Source organism: Hemicordylus capensis, chromosome 2 (genome assembly GCF_027244095.1).
Source record: "Hemicordylus capensis ecotype Gifberg chromosome 2, rHemCap1.1.pri, whole genome shotgun sequence".
Classification (NCBI taxonomy): Eukaryota; Metazoa; Chordata; class Lepidosauria; order Squamata; family Cordylidae; genus Hemicordylus; species Hemicordylus capensis.
In genome coordinates this window covers 261,940,359-261,962,545 of record NC_069658.1, presented here as the reverse complement: position 1 = coordinate 261,962,545, position 22,187 = coordinate 261,940,359, and the positions used below count along the sequence as shown (strand labels likewise).

General features: G+C 44.3%; 1 long non-coding RNA gene across 1 annotated transcript; it reads left to right on the top strand.

Moving 5' to 3' along the window:
• The first annotated feature begins 6,752 nt into the window (after positions 1-6,752).
• Positions 6,753-13,025, top strand: LOC128342878 (uncharacterized). The gene is made up of 3 exons (XR_008315221.1): positions 6,753-6,892; positions 10,310-10,411; positions 12,853-13,025. It is a non-coding gene; the product is annotated as an uncharacterized LOC128342878 (long non-coding RNA).
• Positions 13,026-22,187: the final 9,162 nt, after the last annotated feature.

The window sequence follows — 22,187 nt, the reverse complement described above, 5'->3', positions numbered from 1 at the left end:
GGCATATGGATCTCATTTGACATGTTTAGGAGCCTCAAAGCATCGTGAGCTCTCTGTTGGCATATGGGGGAACAGTCATGCAGTAGGCAGTGGACAGTTGCCCCTAGATTTAGCAGCTGCAAAAAGCCAAATTTAAAGGGAGTTTGCCTCACGCCTTACCCGCATGCTGGGATACCTGAGTAGACTCCCAAAGTTAACTCACAATAGTTAACTGTCTGTTCAAGGTCTCTCTGCACAATTGACCCTCCTTTGGAGTGTCTCGAACAGGCTAAAAGCCCATTATCCCAGCAGGGAAGTCAGATAAGGCTCCTCAAATGTGCATTCCCTCCTTATCAAAAGAAGGCTGCAGTGGGGGATAGGAACTCAGATGTACCCATCAAAACACTGATTAGCGCATTAAAGCGATTAGCGCTTTAATGATTCATACACACAGGATGGGACTTCTCTCCCATGTACAACAAACACACAGTTCATGGGGGTGGGGGGAGAGAGCGAGCAACATGGTCAGGGGCGTACCTAGGGTAGGGCAGGCAGGGCACATGCCCCGGGCGCCACTTGAAGGGGGGGCGCCATTTTCCAAAAAATTTTTTAAAAATGGCCACCGAAAACAAAATGGCCACCACACATGCTCAAATAGCCTCTGTGAGGCCCTAGGCCAGGCCAGGCCTTGCAGAGGCCATTTGAGCATGCACGGTGGTCATTTTGTTTTTAGCGGCCATTTAAAATATATTTTTTTAAAAAAATGGCCACCGCACATGCTCAAATGGTCCCTGTGAGGCCCTAGAAGCCAGCAGGGGGAGGGGAAACCTTTGCAGACCCCCCCCCCACAGCCTTTAGGAAGCCCCCCGAAGGGGCTACAGGTAAACAAAATTTGAAAAATTTAATATAATATAAGTCACTGTACACATATTTAGTTTGGCACTATGTACAGAGAATCAGGGCTTGTGAATACTGAGCTGAAGCTTATGAGCTAGGATTGTATTCATTTGCTCTTACTTTGCTTCTTGTGATAAGTGAGTTAAATGTGATGTCTTAATAATATGGCTATTAATGATGAATTTGTCTTTGAATCAGTGTGAAATCCTTAGTATTAAGGCCCACTGGGAGTTTCTTGCTCTCTTTTGCTCATTTTAACTGTCTTTCTGAAATACTTGAATATATTCCAAGCAATGACTCTGCATATCCTTAAATTATTTTCAGATTATCTGGGAAAAGCCAAATTCTCCATTGATTTTTAAAACTTATGTAATAGTGATGCTACAATGCATAGAAGAGAATTAGATAGGCACTTCTGTTTAGTTTTCCAAGTACACCTCCACATAGTATTTGGGTATTTAATGAGCCCCAGCATACTGAAATTTATAGTTTTCCAGCATTCTTTGGTCAGTGGTCTACGTCCACTAATAAATAGTTTTTGAAATATTAAAAGATTAACGAGCTTGACTTGTATTTTTGAGCTGATATTATGGTAAAGTTATCTGAAAGATGGGTGTCAGATGTTTGGACAGGGGGCGCAATTTCAGTGCTTGCCCTTGGCGCTATTTTCCCTAGATACACCTCTGAACATGGTAGTTTGACCAAGGGGAACAAATCACACACAAACCAAACAAACAAACAAACAGCAAATGGTTGATTTTTTTACAAAATGTCTTCTTACTTTTGTTCTTGGAAGGAGACCACCAGCCCAAAAGCCAGCTTCCTCAGCTCTGCAGTTCCATACAAATTCCAAGCGGGGGAGAAGCACAAGATTCCAGGAGATCCAATAGGGCTGGGAGAAAAGTTAACCCTTTTTTTACTCTCTGCTACTGCCGATCTGCAAGAGACTCAATATTAATTTGTAGGGGGAGCAACACAGGCTGGTGTGGGGAGTCATGTGATGTGCCTCTGGGGAGCCCCTTGAGGCAGTGGGGCCCCAAAACAACTGTCTCACCTTCTCTAATGGTAGTGATGCCCCTGAAAACTCCTCTAATTTTTTTCTTACAAGAGCTCCATGTAAAGTGTGATGATTTGGTAGAGGTGGAAAGGAAGAACAATGCATTTTATTATGTATTTTGTAAAGATTGTATAGTATTTATTTTATTAGAATGAATTTTAAATCAATTTATTTTATCTTAATTTAAATTAATCTTGGCCTACCAGAACTTCAAAAGTTAAATTTTGATTAAATTTGTTTTAATTAATTTCACTTTAATTTGATTTAATTAATTGATTGATATTAAGTGTTACTTTAATGATCAGCACCCTAAAAATTTACCTCGGCCCCCATGTGCCAAGTCACGTTCAGTTTTGGCCTACCAGGTCATTTGAGTTTTGCAGGCCTAGTATAGAGGAGATCCTGGCTGGTTTTTACAAATAAGAGCAAAGAATTGGGGAGTGGAGGGCAGGGATGGCCAGAAGGGTCTTGAGAGAGAGTCTCAACTTCGGTGAAGAAATGCAGAGGCTTTAGGAAGAGTCTCCAAAGCAGGCTCAGGGGAAAGCTGAGGCTTTCCCGTACTTAAGGAGCCAGAGGCAGGATCATTCTTGCCTGGCGAACAGCAATTCTTACCTTGCTATGAGAAACGTTTGCCGATTTGGGACGGGGTTTGGGATGGGAAGAAGGAGAGCCATGAGCCCTAGGGGTGCGGGGGAGAGAGAGACACTCAAGTTTGTTTTAGAAATGCACTCTAACTGTCTCTGTCTGACTTACTTCCCAGCGTCCTGCTTCTTGAATGACTCCAGTTTGTTCCCCAATTCCAGTTGCTCCATCCCTTGGCAAACCAAAATGATACGTCATCACTAAGCACAACAACAGAACGAACCACACCACCAGGCTCCTTCCTTCCTTCCCGCTTCCACTTTGGGCACCTCAATCACGGACGTCACTCTGCGCGCACAGGCGCCCTGCCTTCGCCTCCTCTCCCCCCCCCCCCCCCGTGCCAGCAAGCTGCTGGCAAGACAGAGGTGGGGATTGTTTGGAATTGGAAACCGGAAAGGGATGATAGACCGTGGGGGGGGGGGAGGAATGGGGTGGTGGGAGCAGCGTGATGCAACCTCCCAACCTGAATGCACCCCCCCACTCCACCACATTGCATTCCTTGCTAACTGCATCGTGCCGGCGGCCTCTCATCTCCTGATTTAAGGGATTATCTTACAGAGCCAATCAAATGCAAACCAGGGCAGACCCTGGCAAAGAGGGCAATTCATGCTCACTACCACAAGACCAGTTCTCCTGTAGCTCGGCAGAGTGGGGGTAGGGGCTACCCCCCCCTTCCTTTTAACCATCACACCTTCAAAAGGAATGGCAGAAACATCACATGTCGAAACACACATGATGCTAGAAAGCTGAATCATCACAGCTTTAAAAAACATTAAAATAGCAACCACAGAAGGCCTGATTAGATCAGGATTGGCAGCAATGGGAGTTTCCCTTCTGAGACTAATAGCAGCAACAAAACCACATCATGTTCTTTTGAGTTTCGGCTCCACAGTTTCTCTTGTTCATCCACCCAGTTCTACACAAAAGTAGATTTTAGGCATCTAGAACAGACATATGAAGTGTGTTTTCTGGGAAATCAATAAGGGGACTGCTTCTGGAAGGGGACTACAAGGAACGTGAGGGGTGGGGAGGGGACGCAGGCAGCACGCTGCTGCTGCTGCTAACCTGCCTCCCATCTGAAGTCGATGAGATGGCATGCACTGCAGCCACACCCCTCCCCATGGCTTCCCTTGAGCGGCAACCAATCCTAGGCTGCTCTGCTTCATCTTCTTGGTGCGCACGCGCACACACAAACACCACAGTCTCAGTCAGTGTCTCAAGCAGATGGTCAGAGAGAGGAGAGCAATAATAATGCACACTGCACACGCACTGTCTGTCTGCCAGCCTGGCCCCTCCTGGCTTCAGGCTGCTTCCTTCCGGTGCTCAACCCTGCCTGCACGTGCTGCAAATTCAATTAAAACATACACTCTCTCACTCACTCACACACACACGGGGGGGGGGATCAGAACAAATCTGAGGTGCACTGAACATTATTCACTCCAGAATTTTCCACTGTCTGGCATTTTCCCACCATAGGCAGCTGCCTCTCCTGCCTCTCCTTTAATCTGCCCTGGGCCCATCCTCACAGCTGCCATTTGATCTTAATAATAGACGGAAGCTATAATGATGCTTTTAGCATCACATGCAACAGTCTTTAGCATCTTGAAGCTTTGCATTTGCTCCTGTGCATATCTGACTTGATATGGATTTTTCTTTTGAAGCTGCAAATAAATATGATTCATTCATTTTCTTGAAATAATTCCTCACCCACTCTTGGAGCAATAGCCTCTCACTAATCCAGATTTCAAAACAGACAAATCCAGATCTGGAGACTAATCCAGATTTAAAAACTAACAATGATATAAATACATAAACAGGGACTTTTACACACAGCAGGCTTTACCGCATGTTAACCGGCAGGCTTTACTGTGAACTCAAAGTAGTCCCAAAAAACCTGGCACGAATAATGGACTTTTTTTACCCCAGATATAAATTGGGCTGCACTCTAAGGTGCAGTGAAAAACCAGATTTGTGTGTAAACTGCTACCCGATAACTCAGAGGGACTTTGGGGTAAATCTGGCCGATATGTGAAGAACCCCCTCCATTCTGGAGAAGATGTGAGTTAAAGGGCTTGAAAAGTCACATGTAAAACTCCAAGGAGTAACAGAGAGACAAAAAAAGCCAGATGGAACTATTTATAACCGTGCAACATCTAAAGCGTAGAGCTGCAAGATGTTTGCTTCAGGGCACTTTCCAGACAGGGTCCTTTCCCTACAACGGGGTCAGGATGAATCTCGAAAGTGTGCTTCCACACTTCCTCTGTCGTGACACCGCAGTCCCTATGTGGACAGCAGGGTGCCATTCACATTTCCTATGCCTTGTTGCGAATTAAATCGCTGCGATATGGAGATTGAGAAAATATATCCATACATCACAAGAAAGTTCATGAAAAATGATCAATAGGGTCTCATAAGAGTTGTCCCTGTATAACAAACAAAAAGATTAAGTCAAATTATTCATTCCCAGAATATCATACTGTCAATAGATGGAAGAAGCACAGGCAAATATTCCTATGCAGTTGCAATGTCACATTTTGATTTAAAGAAAATAGCAGGTCAATCTCGTATCATGTCCACCTTGCAATTTTGCCACAGTTTTGACTGAACTGAATCTTCTTAGCTGAAAGGAGAGGTTAGTGCCAGTTTAATCCCCATGATGGGACTGGAGACTACTAGTGGAAGTGGAGAATTTTTCTGATAATTGGCACTGAAGAAGACTTAGTTCAGCTAACATGTCTTTGCAAAATTGTAAGGTGGACCTGATATTGGCAAATCTACAAGGGTGACCTGATATTTTATCTTTTAAACAGAGCGTGACATTGCAACTGCATGGGAATATTTGTCTATACTTCTCCCAGCTCTTGACAGTATGATATTCTGGGAATGAATCATCTATCTATCTATATAATTCTCTTAAACATATTCGTTGCTAATCCCATGTATGGCAGCACTCACAAGGATTTGCATGCGAGCTGCCGATTAGCAACAGCAACGGGCAGATAGAAACTGCTGGCTAGGAGAATGGCCAAGTCACCAAGGAGCAGAAGCAGCCGCCAAGGGAGGAGAAGCAATGGCCTGGCCACCTGGCCACCAAGGGAGCACGAAATGGGGCTGAAGGGAGGGGATCACGAAATGAAAATGGGGGGGAGATAGGGAGAACTAGGGGCACAGATGCTCTGTGCCTAGTCACCTAGTTGGATTTAATCTTTTTAGTTGGATATACAGGCACTATTCTTATGATATCCTATTGATCATTTTTCATGAAATTTGTTATGATGTATGGATATATTTTATCGATCTTGATTATTTATATATTTGTATATCACTTTTCAACAATACCTTACATCGTGGTTTACATAGAGAAATAAATAAATAAGATGGATCCCTGTCCCCAAAGGGCTCACAATAATAATAAAAAAGGGATAGTTTTCAATCACATAGTTTTATTACTAATATTACATTAAAACATTAATATATAGTATTTGGACTCCATTTAGATAGCTTCACATATTTAACCACACAGCAAAGATAGTATGTTTGTTTGTTTATTAAGAGATTGAATATACGCCCAATCAACGGACTCAGGGCAGTGTACAGACAAGAAGAGTATCTAAGATTTAAAATTAAGAGATTGAGAGAGAGAGAGAGAGAGAGAGAGAGAGAGAGAGAGAGAGAGAGAGAGAGAGAACGTCTTCAATAACATCTTAAAGGTTGAGTTAAGGAGAAGTTGCCAGTTCTAGAAATTCAAGGGTCACTGGGTATGTTTGAAGGCCAGCACTGACTGCAAGGTGTCTCAACCTCATGCTTTAGAATGATTCTGCCTCCTTAAGGGAAGTGTTGATACCTGGAATGAAGGAGTATTTTCTGACAGAATCATAATAGAGCAGCGGTCATGAACCAGGGGCTTTAGCAGCTGGACCCAGAGACCTTTGTTCCTGCACTACCAAGAGCATTAACAAGCAGAAGGAACTGTTAGATCTTTGATGATCTTGAACATTTCCCCTGAAGATGCCTGCAGGTTTTTGCAGCTCTGAAGTGCAGCAGGAGCAGGTGATATGAGGAGCCAATAAGATCCCGGCTGCAGGTGGGGTGATTTGTATGACTGAACAAATTCTTCCTTGAAATTCATTGGGCTGTTAAAGGCCGCTTGCCTGTCTTCCTTTGCTGAACAAGGAATAGAAGCCAAACGACTCATTGACGAGAGGTCAGTCCTGTGCCAAAAGGCTAACCCAGTGAGGCACAGATTCTTCCTGAGTCCACAAATGGCTCAGGCTTGGCTCCTTGCAGTTTGTGTTTTCTTCTGCCTCAGACCAGGAGGTAAGTCTTCACTGCAAGATCTGAGGAGATTATTTGAGGGATTCAGCAGTGGTAGGGCACCCACTTAAAAGATGCAGAAGATACCAAGTTCAGTCCCCAGTGATACGGAATTATTTAATCCAAGCTTATAAAAGTGTATCAAATAAATGTATAAAAGTTAATTTGGTTCATGTCCCTAACAGAATATAGAGCCACTGGACTTGAAATAAAGAAAATTGTTCAGTCAGGAGAAGTGTTCAAACCAGGAATGTGGGCCCCTCTCAATAATGCCAGCAGATCTGGCCATGGTTGCCCATGCCTTAATCACATCATGGCTGGATTACTTTAATGCGCTCTACGTGGGGCTGCCCTTGAAGAATATCTGGAAACTGCAGCTAGTGCAAAATGCGACAGCTAGGGTTTTATCTGGAGCTGCCCTGTGGGAGCACATCACACCCATTTTGAAAGAGCTGCACTGGCTACCAGTTTGTTTCCGGGTCCAATTCAATGTGCTGGTTTTGAGCTTTAAAGCCCTTAACAGTTTGGGCCCGGGATACCTGAGTGACCGCCTCCTCTCAAAGGTTGCTGCCCACTTGACAAGGTCATCTGAGGGGGCTCTGCTCTGGGTGCCAACAATGAGGGAGGCTCGGTTGTCGTGTACGTGGGACAGGGCCTTCTCTGTTGCTGCCCGCAGACTCTGGAATGCTCTCCCGGTGGCTATTCACTCCTCAGTCTCCATCACAGCTTTTAGAAAGCACGTTAAATCATGGCTGTTTACCCAGGCTTTTATTTGATTGTCTCCGCTGCTGCTCTTTGTATTCTGTATTGCTTTTATGCTTTTGTTTTAAATTTTTAATCAGATTTGTTTAATATTTTTCACTCAATATTTTAATTGTGTCTTTTTTACCATCTTGTTTTTAAATTTTGCTGTAAACCACCTTGGGATTGTTTTAATGAAAAGTGGTATATAAATTTAACAATTAAATAAATAAATAAATAAATAGGAGGCCAGAATAACAAATACCAGAACCTGTTGGGAGATAGATAACCTAGGTATGCAACTAGTCCATTAGCCAAATCCCTCACTCAAGCAAAAACAGACATCCCTGGCACCAGATACTGATAGGGAGTAAGGTTATCAGAAAGGCCAAGTAGTAACTCATCTTCCCAGGCTCTAAATAGCACCTCTGGAACATGTATGTTTAATTACCAATGACATGTATTAATTACTTTACTGATATTCTTGTCTGCTTGAAACCTATATAAACTGGTCAATTGTGCAGCTTCAATGTGCCATTCCAGTCAGATTCTCTCTGACTGTACTAGTGCCTTTCTTGATCACGAAATAAAAAGCTTATTTTGAGCAAGCATCCTTGCTGCATTTGACTTCATTCAGTCAGGCAACAAGTATAATTGCAGGAACTCTGTCTAATTCTCTTTGGTTCTGGCAAGACGCCCCATTCTCTATGAATGTGACAGAAGGAGAACGCAAGTGGCTGAATCAAACAGTAGGGCAGGTTCAAGAGGACTTTTTCCCGCTACACCATCTCCAGGGCATTTTCCAGATTAAACCCCACCAGTGTCATTACATAGCTGCTAAGTGTGCTTCCATACTTCAGAGGAAAATAGGAAGCTGCCATCTACTGAGTCAGACCATTGACCTATCTAGCTCCGTATTGTCTTCACAGACTGGCAGCGGCTTCTCCAAGGTTGCAGGAAGGAATCTTTCTCAGCCCTATCTTGGAGATGCTGCCACGGAGGGAACTTGGAACCTTCTGCTCTTCCCAGAGTGGATCCATCCCCTGAGGGGAATACACAGGATTGCTGGAGAGCTGCACTTCCTGTATTGTGACACCAGAGCTGACAGCAGAGTGCCAGTCACATTTCTGATTTTATCTTTGCGATATAGTGCTACAACGTTGCATGTGCATTGCAAAAGAGTAAAGCTTTTGTCAGCTTTTAAGATGCTACAAGACTTTGTTGTTTTTGTTGCAATGGACTAAATACAGCTAAGCTGCTCTTCTGGGAGTTGCTCCTAAGGGAGTCTAAAGTGATGAAAAAAATGACTAAGGTCCTGAACTTCCAGGGCTAAACTGAAAGCAACTTGGGTATCAGGATTTCACATGAATTCGGGGATGGAGAGCTGTATAGAATATTGGTATACTGCTTTTTAACAAAAGAAAAACTTCTCATAGCAATTTACATAACACAAGGTATGGGGGGGGGGGGGGAAGGTTCCCTGTCCTAAAGGGCTCACAGTCAAAAAAGAAACACAAGGGAGGCAATAGCAACAGCCACTGGAGGAGTGCTCTTCTGGGCTGAATAGGGATAGTTGCTCTCCCTGCTCAAAAGAGGAGAGCTGCCACTTTAAGAGATGCCCTTTTACCCCGTTAATAGGGAGGTTAGCCCTGCTATCTAGATCAAAAGGCACTTTTCAAAGTGGCCATTCTTGTATTATTAGCAGGGGGAGAGCAAATGGCCCTATTTAACCTCAGCAAAGCATTTCTCCAGTGCCTGTTGATGATGTCAGAAATTCTTGTTTCTGTTTTGACATTTAGCCCTTTGGGAACAGGAAACAATTTCTTCTTCTGCGTGAACCACTTTGAAAGCAGAATATAAGTAATGACAGTAATAATAGTAACAACTTAAAAAAATAGAAGAAATTGTAGTTTTAACTGCATATTATAAGCATGCATAGCTGGAAAAAAAGGTCTCAAAATTCAATGAGACTAATTCCTTCAAAAGCATACATAGGAATTTAGCCATATCATCAAAGGGGAATGATTGGGTAAGGGGAACAATTCAGCTGGATGACAGGAAATAGTTTATTAACGGATCAGCATCTATGTCAAGTCAACCAGGACTTTCTTAAAGCCACATCAGCCATTAGTTTCTTCCATTCCTGGTTCCATGATAGTCTTGGCAGAAGAGGAGGAAATGCTTCAGAAATTTTGTCAAATGGGATTGCGCTGAACCGGAAGTGTATAGCAATTAAAAAGTTTAAATTTAAACCTTGAAAAAAACCATTATGCACATATGCATTTGGGGAGCAGTGACAGTGGTGTGACAGAGGAGAGACCTCAAATGTCAATGTTTCCTTCCCAATACTCTGTCTCTAATACCAGTAGAAAACATCAGAATGAACTAGGAGAAGAACTCCTTGGTGTAGACAGCCAACAATGACTCTGCATGTCATTCAAGGTACAAACGTACAGACTGCTAAAAGGACACCTGGAAACATCCACCTGGAAACAATCCTGCTGAATTTGAGGGGAGGACTGAGCCTAGGGCAGAAAGTCCAGGTGGCTGAAAGCCGTGCTCTTTTTATAGTATAGAGGATTTGGCAATCATTTGAACAAGGAAATGGCTTGTTTTGTTACCATTTCACTATCATGATGTTTCAGGAAGCAGTTTGAAGAAAATGCCTATCTTTTACAGTAGATGCCGTTAGATGCAGCAGTTGCGCTACTGGGAATCAATGTGACAATCCTCGAAAGACATGTGAGGATCTAGGCTGCGTAGTTCTCAAACTATATGACGGTAAGGAATGGCTCATCGTAGGAATATGAGCATGGTTTGTACCATGATTTTTGCCCATGCCTAGGACAACCAGATGCATGCAAGAGAGGGCTCAGATCGTGCTCCTATACTGGTTATAGGGAAGAAGGAACTTGGGCAAGGGCAACCTTTTTCACCCCTACATGACAAGCTGCATCTGACCAAATAAAGCTTTTGCCATGACAATCTGGTTAGCCTTTAAGGTGCCAGAGGTCTATATTTTTGCTCCAACAAATTAAGAGTGGCTACCTAATGCTGAGTGGAAACTATCTCAGTTAGGCTTTGGGAGGCCTGCACATTGGTGATGGTTCACTGTTTGTTTTTCTAAACTACTTTGATGGCAGTGGGAGTGGAGCTCCTCTTGGTGAATGCTCTATATGTAGCATTGTTCTGAAGGAGCAGGAATTGCATCCACCACAAAACGTGGAGACCACCAGTGTAAGTTGCCATGTTTTCCTACAATGTCTCATTATAGTGCTTCTATATCAGATGATATAGGAAGACATCTTCTGGCTACAGTGTGGCCAGATGCTACATCCTACCTTTGTTGCAGACAGGACACGGCCCCTCGTCACCCCTCGACATTGCATTAGAAGCTGTGGGAGCAGAAGAAGAGAAATTCTGCTGCCCTAATGCCATAGCGTATAGTGGCAAACACCTAGGTATCTTGAACATAGGGCTGGGTGTAAAAGGAACATAGGAAGCTGCCCTATACTGTGTCAGACCAATGGTCCATATAGCTAATCCCTCAGTTTCTAAGTAAATAGGTATTTAAAAGAGTTTTAAAGAGTCCAAGTTCAAATTCACCCCAGACAATGCAAATGATCACACAGTACACAGATTAGCTCCTAACATTCCATCAGATAATGTGCGACCAAGAAACTGATGAGGACTATGCAATGCACGTTATAGGAGCAAGCTTGGTCCTTAATGGGCGAGGCCACCACAGGGATGGGCACCAGCTTTGAATTCCTCCCTTCCCAGTGGTGTTCCTGTGTTCACTTCTTGGCTTTCTCCCATAAAAGACAGCATTTCTCATTTATTTCTGTGGGGGAATGTAGAGCACATCAGCTGGGATCATTATTGCGGCTGGGATCATTATTGCGCTGAGGTCAAATCCTGCCCTTCAGCCCTGCCAGTGGTTGGTTTATTCCAATCATTGAATATCCCATTCTCCAATCCATAGACTTCCAAAAAGGATTACAAATTAAAACAGCAGTAAACAATTTTTAAAAAGGATTATTAAAACCAGCAGAACAGCCAACGAATCCTAGCAAAAGAAGACAGTGGAAGATTCAAAGATCAAAATGGCCTTTTCCTTGCTGACAGAAAGGGGATGTATTAAATGGAGGACATACCGTACTTCTGTCACAATAATCAGGGTGGGCCTATTCCATCCTGAAGCTGGATGGCTGAGGAGTTCACCTTAGGAGACAGATGTGTTGGGTTAGAACTGTTACTGCCATCATTGGCTGCATCTGCCCATTGCCTCTGCTCCTGCTCCTTCCCCTTCTGTACGAGAATGGAGGAGTGCGTGTGGAGAGGAAGAGAGGAGGGGACTCGAGTGTGTCCCAGGAGATGTGCCAGTCCTCTCCTCACTCCTCCTCCACCTTTCTTCCTGTATTCTCTAATTTTAAAAACCAAATAACAGAGGGAGCTTGAGAGGAAGGGTGGTAGTCTTGGCTAGAAAGCACTTAGGCCACTGGGTGGGAGTGGGGCTAGCTATGTGTCTGGGTCCAATTCAATGTGCTAGTTTTGACCTTTAAATCCCTTAACGGTTCAGGCCCAGGGTATCTGAGGGACCGCCTGCTCCCTAGGTTTGCTGCCTGCTTGATGAGGTTATCTGCGGGGGCTCTGCTCTGAGTGCCGACAATGATGGAGGCTCGGCTGTCGTGCACTCAGGACAGGGCCTTCTCTGTTGCTGCTCCCAGACTTTGGGATGCTCTCCCAGCGGCCATTAGATCCTCAGACTCCATCACAGTTTTTAGAAAGCTTGTTAAATCTTGGCTTCTTACCCAGGCTTTTACATGATTGTGTTTATTGCTGCTTCTATGAGGTTATACCCGTGTATAGTTTTTATGCTTGTATTTTATAGATTTTAAATTTGGTTTTTATATTTTTAGCTTAAATATTCTTATTGTCATTTTACTGTATGTTTTTAACTTTTGTAAACAGCCTTGAGATTGTTTTTAATGAAAGGCGGTATACAAATTCAACAATAAATAACAAATAAATAAAATAAATGTGCTGTACTCTGTTAGGTGGGATGGGCTCTGCCAAGGCATTGTGTACCACTGAGCAGGAAGGGGGACATCTGGCAACCCTCCTCAGGTGCAGGGTAGTCTTGCACTGTCCTGACAGCAGCCGCTTTTCCCCTAGTTGATATTAAGAATAACCAGACACCTTTCTTTTCCTAATTCCAGGTTGTAAGTTGCTTTTTAAACAGATGACCTGTTATCATTACAAATTCCGGAAATGTGGAAAGAAAGGGATACTTCCAGTGTCTGCATACGATTATGAATATATCTGTTGTTCAGATCGGGACTTTTGTTCTGATAATCTGTAGACTGAGAGTAAACTGAGAGTCGTGGATGAAGACGGATGTAATATTAAGAGAACTTCATTTCAAGGAGGTTCAATTAAAATGCAAAATTTATTACATTAAATTTCAAGAGTTGTTTCTTTTGTGGCGGGATGGGCCTTTTTTTTTGCTTTCCAGTTAAAATGACTGTCATTTGCTTAGCAAACTGAACACTGGTTCAACCTTCACTTTTGCCATCATCCCATGTTTCAGACTTTTTTAAAAAAAGTAATCTCATGTTGCTGTGTATGATGATGATGAAATATTTAGACCCTGTCCCTCCCTCCAGTATACCACTGCTCAGGGCAGCTTGCAAATAGATACAATGTATACAGCATAACTACTTTGTGGACCGGGAGCTGGTTATTGGGGGAACATCTTTTCATGATTTTGTGCTTTTTTTTAGCACATATTCATATTATTTCTCAGCGACAGAAAACTTACATACAGTTTTGGTTCATCTTATAGATTGATTTGAGCCTCTCCTGCAGAAATGCCCCATGTGATGAATAATGAGAACCCTTCCCTTCTTCCCAAATACTACTGCTAGTAATTATGGTTGCCAGCCTTCCAGGATTGATTTGGAGCAGTGTTCCCTGTAAGGGAGATTCCCAGATGTTTTATTTATTTATTTATTTATTTATTTATTTATTTGATTTATATACCGCCCTTCCAAAATGGCTCAGGGCGGTTCACAATTAAAACAAACTTATAAAACAATGAAAAGCTAAAACAAATTAAAAGCAATAAAACAACAACTAACAATTTAAAAACATTTTAAAACAAAAATTAAACATTGTCCCCAGACCCCAGCTCATGTTGTTGACTAGACCACCCACATTGTGTAGCTACAGAGGCCTTTGGCTGGGGATTATGGGAGTTGTAGTCAACAAACCTGGAAATCCCTCTTACAGCGAACACTGATCTGGAGTACCTGAGAATCAGCACCAATCTCCAGGAGCTTTTTACAGACAACAGGCTTTTCTGCAAGTACAAATTTGCCTCCCGCCCCCCCCCCAAATGATGCAAAAAGTGGGATTCTTTTTACCCCAGGGATAAATCAGGCCCCCACTCCAGTGAGCAATGAAAAAGCCGAATCATGTATGAAGTGCTCCCCAATATCTTGCACAGACTTCGGCGTGAATCTGGCCAATGTGTGAACACACGTGCTCCATTCCAGCAATTTAGCCCCCATCCCCGAAAAGCCTGGTTCAGGAACAGGTATATGCTCAGTATATTCTGCCGTGAAGATGGATGCAAAGAACTCATTCAGCTTCTCTGCAACCTCCATATCCTCCTTAATAATCCCTTTCACTCCCTCATTGTCTAATGGTCTAAATGCCTCCCTGGCAGGTTTCCTGCTTCTGATGTATTTAAAGAAGTTTTTGTTATTCCCCTTGATGCTTTTAGCTAAATGTTCCTCAAACTCTCTTTTCGCCTCCCTTATTGTTGTCTTGCATTTCTTTTGCCAGAGTTTGTGTTCCTTTCTGTTCTCTTCATTTGGACAGGCCTTCCAATTTTGGAAGGTAGTCTTCTTCCCTTTTATGGCTTCCTTGACAGTACCCATTAGCCATGCAGGCATCTTCCTGGACTTAGTGGTACCTTTCCTCTTTTTGGGTATACAATCTAACTGAGCTTCTAGTATTGTGGTTTTGAGTAAACTCCATGCACTCTGGAGCGAAGTGACTCTCCTGATTTTCCCTTTCAGCTTCCTTTTCACCATACTCCTCATTTTAGAGAAGTTTCCTCTTCTAAAATTCAAAATGTCTATGTTAGACTTCCTTGGTGATTCTTTCCCCACATGTATGCTGAATTTGATGGCACTATGGTCACTGTTCCCTAAAGGGTCAATGACACTGACATCACGCACCAGGTCCTGGGTGCCACTCAGAATTAAGTCCAAGGTTGCAGGGGCGTAGCAAGGTTGGAGTGGGCCCAGAGACGAGATTTTAAAATGGGGGCCCCCCACTCAAAGTCCAGGGCCTCCGCACACCCCAGGCCCCCAAGGATTTAAGTCTGATATTCCAAAATAAGTATGCTGCCTGGAAATACATTTCACTGAATACACACACGCACACGTCACAATATATAGTGATATACATTGAGTACTATACATTGGTTTTACTTTTAATGCCTAGAACACACTAGAAAGATGAATGATTAAAATGGCCCCCTCGGTGCAGATTAGCAAAGGAGACTTTCAACCATGCAGGGTGAGCCTATGTCTGTTTTCTCAGAATTCTGAACAAATTCAGTCAAGTTTGATTCCAGGAGGTTTTTCACAGGAGGCTTTTAAAGCCCTTTAACACACATCTCCTCTGGAATGGAGGTGCTGCATTCACATGTTGGCCAGATTTACCCTGAAGTCCCTACAAGTTATTGGGGAGCAGTTCACACACAAGAAAAATAAAATAAAATAAAAGCACAAGACATGCTTCACAGTTCTCACTCAGACCTTCTGGGTTGCAAAACAACTTGAACATAAGTGCATTTATAAATGAATGAATAAAATAAATATAATACTGTTTCTTCCAGAAGTTTTTGTAATTTTCTGCCATGAAACAAGCCACTTATAGGACTTTTTAGATAGTTTTTTTTAAGCCAGCAAATTTTCCAAGCTGTTTAAAAATAAATATTTCTCAGTCCCAAACCCCCCATATCAAAGCCCTATGGCAAGCAGATCCCTATATATCCGGGGGGGCGGGGGGGAAAGGTAACCACAAAAAGGAGTTCACACTCTACCTGGCAAATGCTGGGTTCAGCAGGGCAGCAAGGGGTCTTCTGCTGCAGAGAACAGTGGTGGCCACTCTGGCTGCCTCCTCCTTCCTGGCTGGCTTGGGCCCTACTGGAGTTCAGGCTTCACAGAGGCCTACACAGAGGCGTGGAAGCCCCGCCCACCCACTGATCAGCTGAGAGGCGGGAGAAAAGGAGCTCTTTGCAGCTTGTCTGCTGCCTCCATTGCCGGCCAGGAGAACAAGCTGGAGAGACGGCAAACAGGGCAAGTGGCTGAGGGGCCTTGGGGCTGGCAAGGGGGCAATGGGGAGTCACGTGAGGTGCCTCTGGGGGGCCCCTCCAGGCAGTGGGGCCCCCAGACAACTGTCTCCCCTTGCCCCAATCGTTGTTACGTGCCTGCAAGGTTGCCTTCTCTCTGGTCGGTTCCATGACCAACTGTTCTAGGGCACAGTCATTTAGCATATCTCGAAATTTGACCTCTTTGTCCTGACTTGAATGTGAATTTACCCAGTCTATGTGTGGGTAGTTGAAATCACCCATAATTACAGCCCTGCCTCTCCTTGATGCCTCCCTGATTTCCTGCTGCAACTCCCAGTCACTGCCAGCATTTTGATCAGGAGCGCGATAGCACGTCCCCAGTAGCACGTTCCCTTTCAGGCCTTGTACTGTCACCCACAGGGTTCTGTGGAGGACTCCAGTCCACCTAGGTTTTCCAGCTTGTTAGATTCTATGCCTTCTTTAACATACAGTGCTACTCCACCTCCAAGGCGCCCCTCCCTGTCCTTTCTATAGAGTTTATATCCAGGGATAACAGTGTCCCACTGGTTCTCACTGTTCCACCATGTTTCTGTTATGCCCACTATGTCTGTTTCTGCGTTAGCCACCAAGCACTCCAGCTCACCTATTTTGGCTCGGAGGCTTCTGGCATTGTCATATAAGCACCTATATGCTGAATTTCTCACCTGATGTACGCTATCTATCTTTTGACTCTTTGACCAGCTAGCACAGTCTCCCACCTGCTCTTTAAGTGCTACTGCTCTGTCCTCTTCTGTTTTATCTGAATCCTTTGCACCCTCGCACTTCAAAGGATGGCTTTTGCCGAACAGGATACTGCCCAGTTCCCATCGGCTGTTCTCCAGGCATCATTTTAAAAGGTTGCTCTGCAACCTTTTTTATTTTAAGCACCAGCAGTCTGGTTCCATCTTGGTTCAAATGCAGCCCATCCCTTTTGTACAGGCCTTGCCTGCCCCAAAATGTATCCCAGTGCCTAACAAATCAAAACCCTTCCTCCTGGCACCGTCTCATCTATGCATTGAAACCCCTCAGCTCTGCCTGTCTCACTGCACCTGCATGTGGAACAGGTAGCATTTCTGAGAATGCTACCTTGTGGGTCCTGGACTTCAATACACTACCTATCAGCCTAAATTTGGCTTCCAGGACCTCCCAACTACATTTCCCCACATCGTTGGTGCCGACATGCACCACGACTGCTGTCTCCTCCCCAGCACTTCTTAAGAGCCTATTTAGATGCTGCATGATGTCCACAACCTTCGCACCAGGCAGTCAAGTCACCATGCAGTCAACACGCGGGTCACAAACTCATCTCTCTATACCTCTAATGATCGAATCACCTACTACAAGGAGGCCCCACGCCCCCAGAGGAGTATCCCCTGTGCGAGAGGATATGGGCTCATCATCCATGGAAGGTCCCTGCTAAAGGAGCATTTTCCTCTTCCTCAGACCAATGTCCTCCTTGCCCGAGACCGTCATTCTCCCTGACAGCAGAGGAACTATCAGTCCTGGAGTGGGATGTCTCTATCACATTCCTGAAGGTCTCGTCCACATGCCTCTCTGTCTCTCTGAGCTTCTCCAGATCCGCCACCTTGGTTTCAAGGGAACGAACTTGTTCCCGGAGAGCCAGGAGCTCCTTGCGGCAAATAGTCATACATGTAGCACTCTGTCATTCCAAAGGGTCAAGAAGACAGGTGGTGGGCCGCACCATTCCAATCAGCTTGTCCACATCCTCAGGAGTCACAAACTGAAACTGATCTAGCCTAACCACATAAGAGGAGTCGCTGGACACCTCCACATCAGACTCTGAAGTAATTGTAGAGATGGACTCTAAGTCGGCAGGAATACAAGATATTTTTTCCACAAAAAATTCATTAAACACATCACAGTGGGTAATCGATGGTTCTAGATTCTGATTCAAGGGAGGAGGGGCACATACTAGCCCTCTCACAACCCTGAACAACTCCGCCGGATGTGAACTTATGGATGCAATACAGGCAGAAAAGAGCTGCTTCTTTGCCGCACGTATTGCCTGAGCATAGTTCTTCAAATGAGCTCTATGCTGTAATCTGTCAGATTCAAGTCGGGTCTTCCCCCCTGCACTCCAGCCGTCTACCTCGCCTCTTCAGCCCTCGTAGTTCTTCTGTATACCAATGGGTCAGTTTTGAAGTGGGTTGGGGAGGACGCTTGGGCCTATCCCAAGTGGTCTCTGGACAGACGCATATTGCAGTTCACACGCTTGATTGGGTTTTTTACTCTGATCAGGGTGGTGTTCCATGGGTGTGGATTCCTGTGATTTCCCCTTTGTCATGGACGGACTACCACCTGGTTAAGGTTGGACTTACTTACATTGGACTTACAACTAATTCCCACCTCCACAGGTGCGAGGGACCTATTACAATGGTCTGCCTGAAGAGATTATTGGATCTACTAGGATTCCAAGAAGCCTTGCAGGGATTCAGTGTTTACTTTGCCGATGATCCTGTTGATGCCCTGGTTGAGAATTGGAACAACTTGCTCACCTTGGCAGTAGACACAATTTCTCCCAAGCATCCCCTCTGACCCGCTTCAAAACTGGCCCCTTGGTATATGGAAGATCTACGGGGGCTGAAGCAGCAAGGCAGGTGACTAGAGCGCAAGTGGAGAAAGACTCAGCTGGAATCCACAAGATTGCGACATAGAGCACATTTAAAGATCTATGCTCAGGCAATACGTGCGGCAAAGAAGCGGTTCTATTCTGCCCATATTGCCTCTGTGAGTTCACATCCAGCGGAGTTGTTCAGGGTTGTGATGGGACTAGTATCTGCCCCCACTCCCTTGAACCAGAATTTGGAGTCATCAGTTCCCCGCTGTGATGTGTTTAAAGAGTTTTTCACAGATAACATCCCTTGGATTTGGGCCAACCTATATGGAGACTCCACAACTAATTTGATGTCTGAACTGGAGGTGCCCAACAACTCCTCTTATGTGATCCGACAAGATCGGTTTCAGTTTGTGACTCCTGAGGATGTGGACAAGCTGCTTGGAGCGGTGAGGCCTACCACTTGTTCTCTTGACTCTTGTCCAACATGGCTTGTTCTATCTAGCAGAGAGGCTGTTGTAGACAGCCTGGTGGAAATCATAAATGCTTCTCTGAGGGAGGGCAGGATGATTCTTTGTCTTAAGGAGGCAATCATTAGACCTCTTCTAAAGAAGCCTTCATTAGATCCCTCAGAGTTGCCAATATCTGTGAAAAACATCCTGGAGATTTTGCACACATAGCTGTTAGTTTGAATCCACTCCAGAATGGAGGGTGCGAATGCACATATCAGCTAGATTTACCCGGAAGTTGCTGCAGGTGAGGCAAGGTGAGGTGCCAATTGCGAGAGACCAGTTCAGACACAACTCTGTTTCCCCCCAAATTATGGCTGTGCTTTCTGGCTTAGCCCAAATTATGTCCAGCGTAAAAAAATCCTCTGTTTTCAGTGACCGGGGGGGGGGGATGGTACGACCTGAGGCTTCTAGTATGCCTCGATGCTTATCTGTGATGTGTGGTGGGGCCATTGCCAATAATTTGGCTTTTTCCCCAAACTTGCACTGAAAAAATGTTTGCTGGGTGCTTTTCTGGAATGCCAAGTGTCAGCATAAAGGGGAGTTTGACAGCTGTGTTGATCTGCTCTTTGAGTGATTTGCAATTATGAGTGCTGGGGGTGGGGGGAGGGGTTGTGGCAGATTGAAGCTTGGTCTCCACAGGAACATAGGCTTTACATATGCAGATGTTGTTGGAGGATGACTATAGGTTCAATGTAACCTGAGCCCTTTGTGTCTGAGCTGATTCCATGTGGCTGTATTTTTCTTCATCACAGAGAGAATGCAATGATTTCTACTTTCAACTTCCATGGCCTCTTGAATGGTCTGGGATGGGGTGGAACATGAGGTAATGAAGGCAGTCACAAAGGCAAGTTCATTATAATAACCAACAAATATTTGGGTCAGATATGGCAGGTTCAGGTTAAGCATTCTGTTTTGACGAGTCAGGCTTGTGGAACACCAGCTGGTTGTTGAACTAAAAAAAGACCTCTCGCACCCTCTCCTCTGGAATGTGATTGGTGGGAGAAAAAAACCCAGAGTAAGCAGTGGGAATGTACACAGTGAAAGATCCACAGGGAATGTGGAGAGGAGCCAAGGAAATGTGAACGGCCCATTTAATGTCATGAATTAAACAGCTCCAAATCTGCAGCGAAGCAGACTCGCTCTTCCAATATCCTGGGGTATGAAGCCATGTCTGGATAACTCCCTCATGTCATCTGTTCCCAACCACTAATGACAGAGTTCTGAACCTTGGGTCCCCAGATGTTGTTGGACTCCAACTCCCATCACCCACAGACACAATGGCCAAAGGAACCCAAGGTTAAAAGCCCTGCAGTAAGGCCATCAGCACTAAAGGGTGCTCCCTCCTTCAGGTTTCCCTGGGCTGGTATGCTGTGAGAGGTTGCTTGCTCCCTTCATAACCCTGATGACCTACCATTGTACCCTGTACAATGTACAGGTACCCTTCTTCTCCTCCTTCTTTCTTCTTCTTCTGCCTGATCTCCCCTGAAGCTGGCTGAGAAAGCAGCCTGTTCCCTATCTGCCCAGTTGCTTCTGTGTACTGTGTGGCTGTAATCCCCCGAGGCAGTCCTGTCCTTAGGATTAACTGAAAGCAAAGAGTTCCCAAAGCTGTCTGCTGAACAGTAACTTTTGGTGATGGTGTAAAAGTGAGAGTGGCACCAGTAGCAACAGAGATTAACAAGAGTGTTATTAGGATCGACATGAGCCAGATTTTGAGTTCCCCAGAACTCTTCTGAAACAAACAAACCAAAGGGCCGAAGAGAGAAAGGCTGCTGGGTTTTCGCAGCAGCTTTTCTATCACGCCCACCAACATCGTTCTCTCCCCGCCCCTTTCCTTGCTGAAGAGAACTGGAAGGCTGGCTGCGATCTTTCAGTAGGTCCTAATGAAAGTATACAGAATGATTAGTGCTCTGATTTGAGTTATGTGGGAGGCATGCCGTCTGTAGCCAAGGGTTTGCATACATCACAAGAAAGTTCATGAAAAATGATCAATAGGATCTCATAAGAGTTGTCCCTGTATATTGAACTAAAAAGATTAAGTCAAATTATTCATTCCCAGAATATCATGCTGCCGATAGATGGAAGAAGCATAGACAAATATCGCCATGTGGTTGCCATATTATGTTTTGACTGAAAGAAAATATTAGGTCAATCTTGAATCATGTCCACCTTACAATTTTACCACACAGTTTCGACTGAACTGAATCTTCTTAGCTGAAGGGAGAGGTTAGTGCCAGTTTAATCCCCATGCTGGGACTGGAGACTACTAGTGGAAGTGGAGAATTTTTCTGATAATTGGCACTGAAGAAGACTTAGTTCAGCCAACACGTATTTGGCAAAATTGTAAGGCAAATCTACAAGGGTGACCTGATATTTTATCTTTTAAACAGAACGTCGAATTGCAAATGCATGGGAATATCTGTCTATTCTTCTCCCAGCTCTTGACATCATGATATTCTGGGAATGAATCCTCTATCTATATCATTCTCCTAAACATATCCGTCGCTAATCCCATGTATGGCAACTTTCACGAGGGTTCGCGAGTTTGCTTCCGATTAGCAATGGCGACAGGCAGCTAGAAACTCCTGGCTAGGAGAATGGCCATGTAGCCAGAGAGGAGAAGTGGCGGCCCGGCCGGCCGGCTGCTAAGAGAGGAAAAGCAGTGGCCTGGTCACCTGGCCGCCAAGGGAGCAAGAAATGGGGCTGAAGGGGGGAAGCATGAAATGGTGGGGGGAGATAGGGAGAACTATGGGCACAGATACTCTGTGCCAGGTCAGCTAGTTGGATTTATTCTTTTTAGTTGGATATACAGGCACTATTCTTATGAGATTCTATTGATCATTTTTCATGAACTTTCTTATGATGTATGAATATATTTTATCGATCTTGATTCTTTATATATTTATATATTGCTTTTCAACAAAACCTTCCAAAGCGGTTTACATAGAGAAATAAATAAATAAGATGGATCCCTGTCCCCCAAAGGCTCACAATTTTTTTTTTAAAAGGATAGTTTTCAATCACATAGTTTTATTACTAATATTACATTAAAACATGAATATA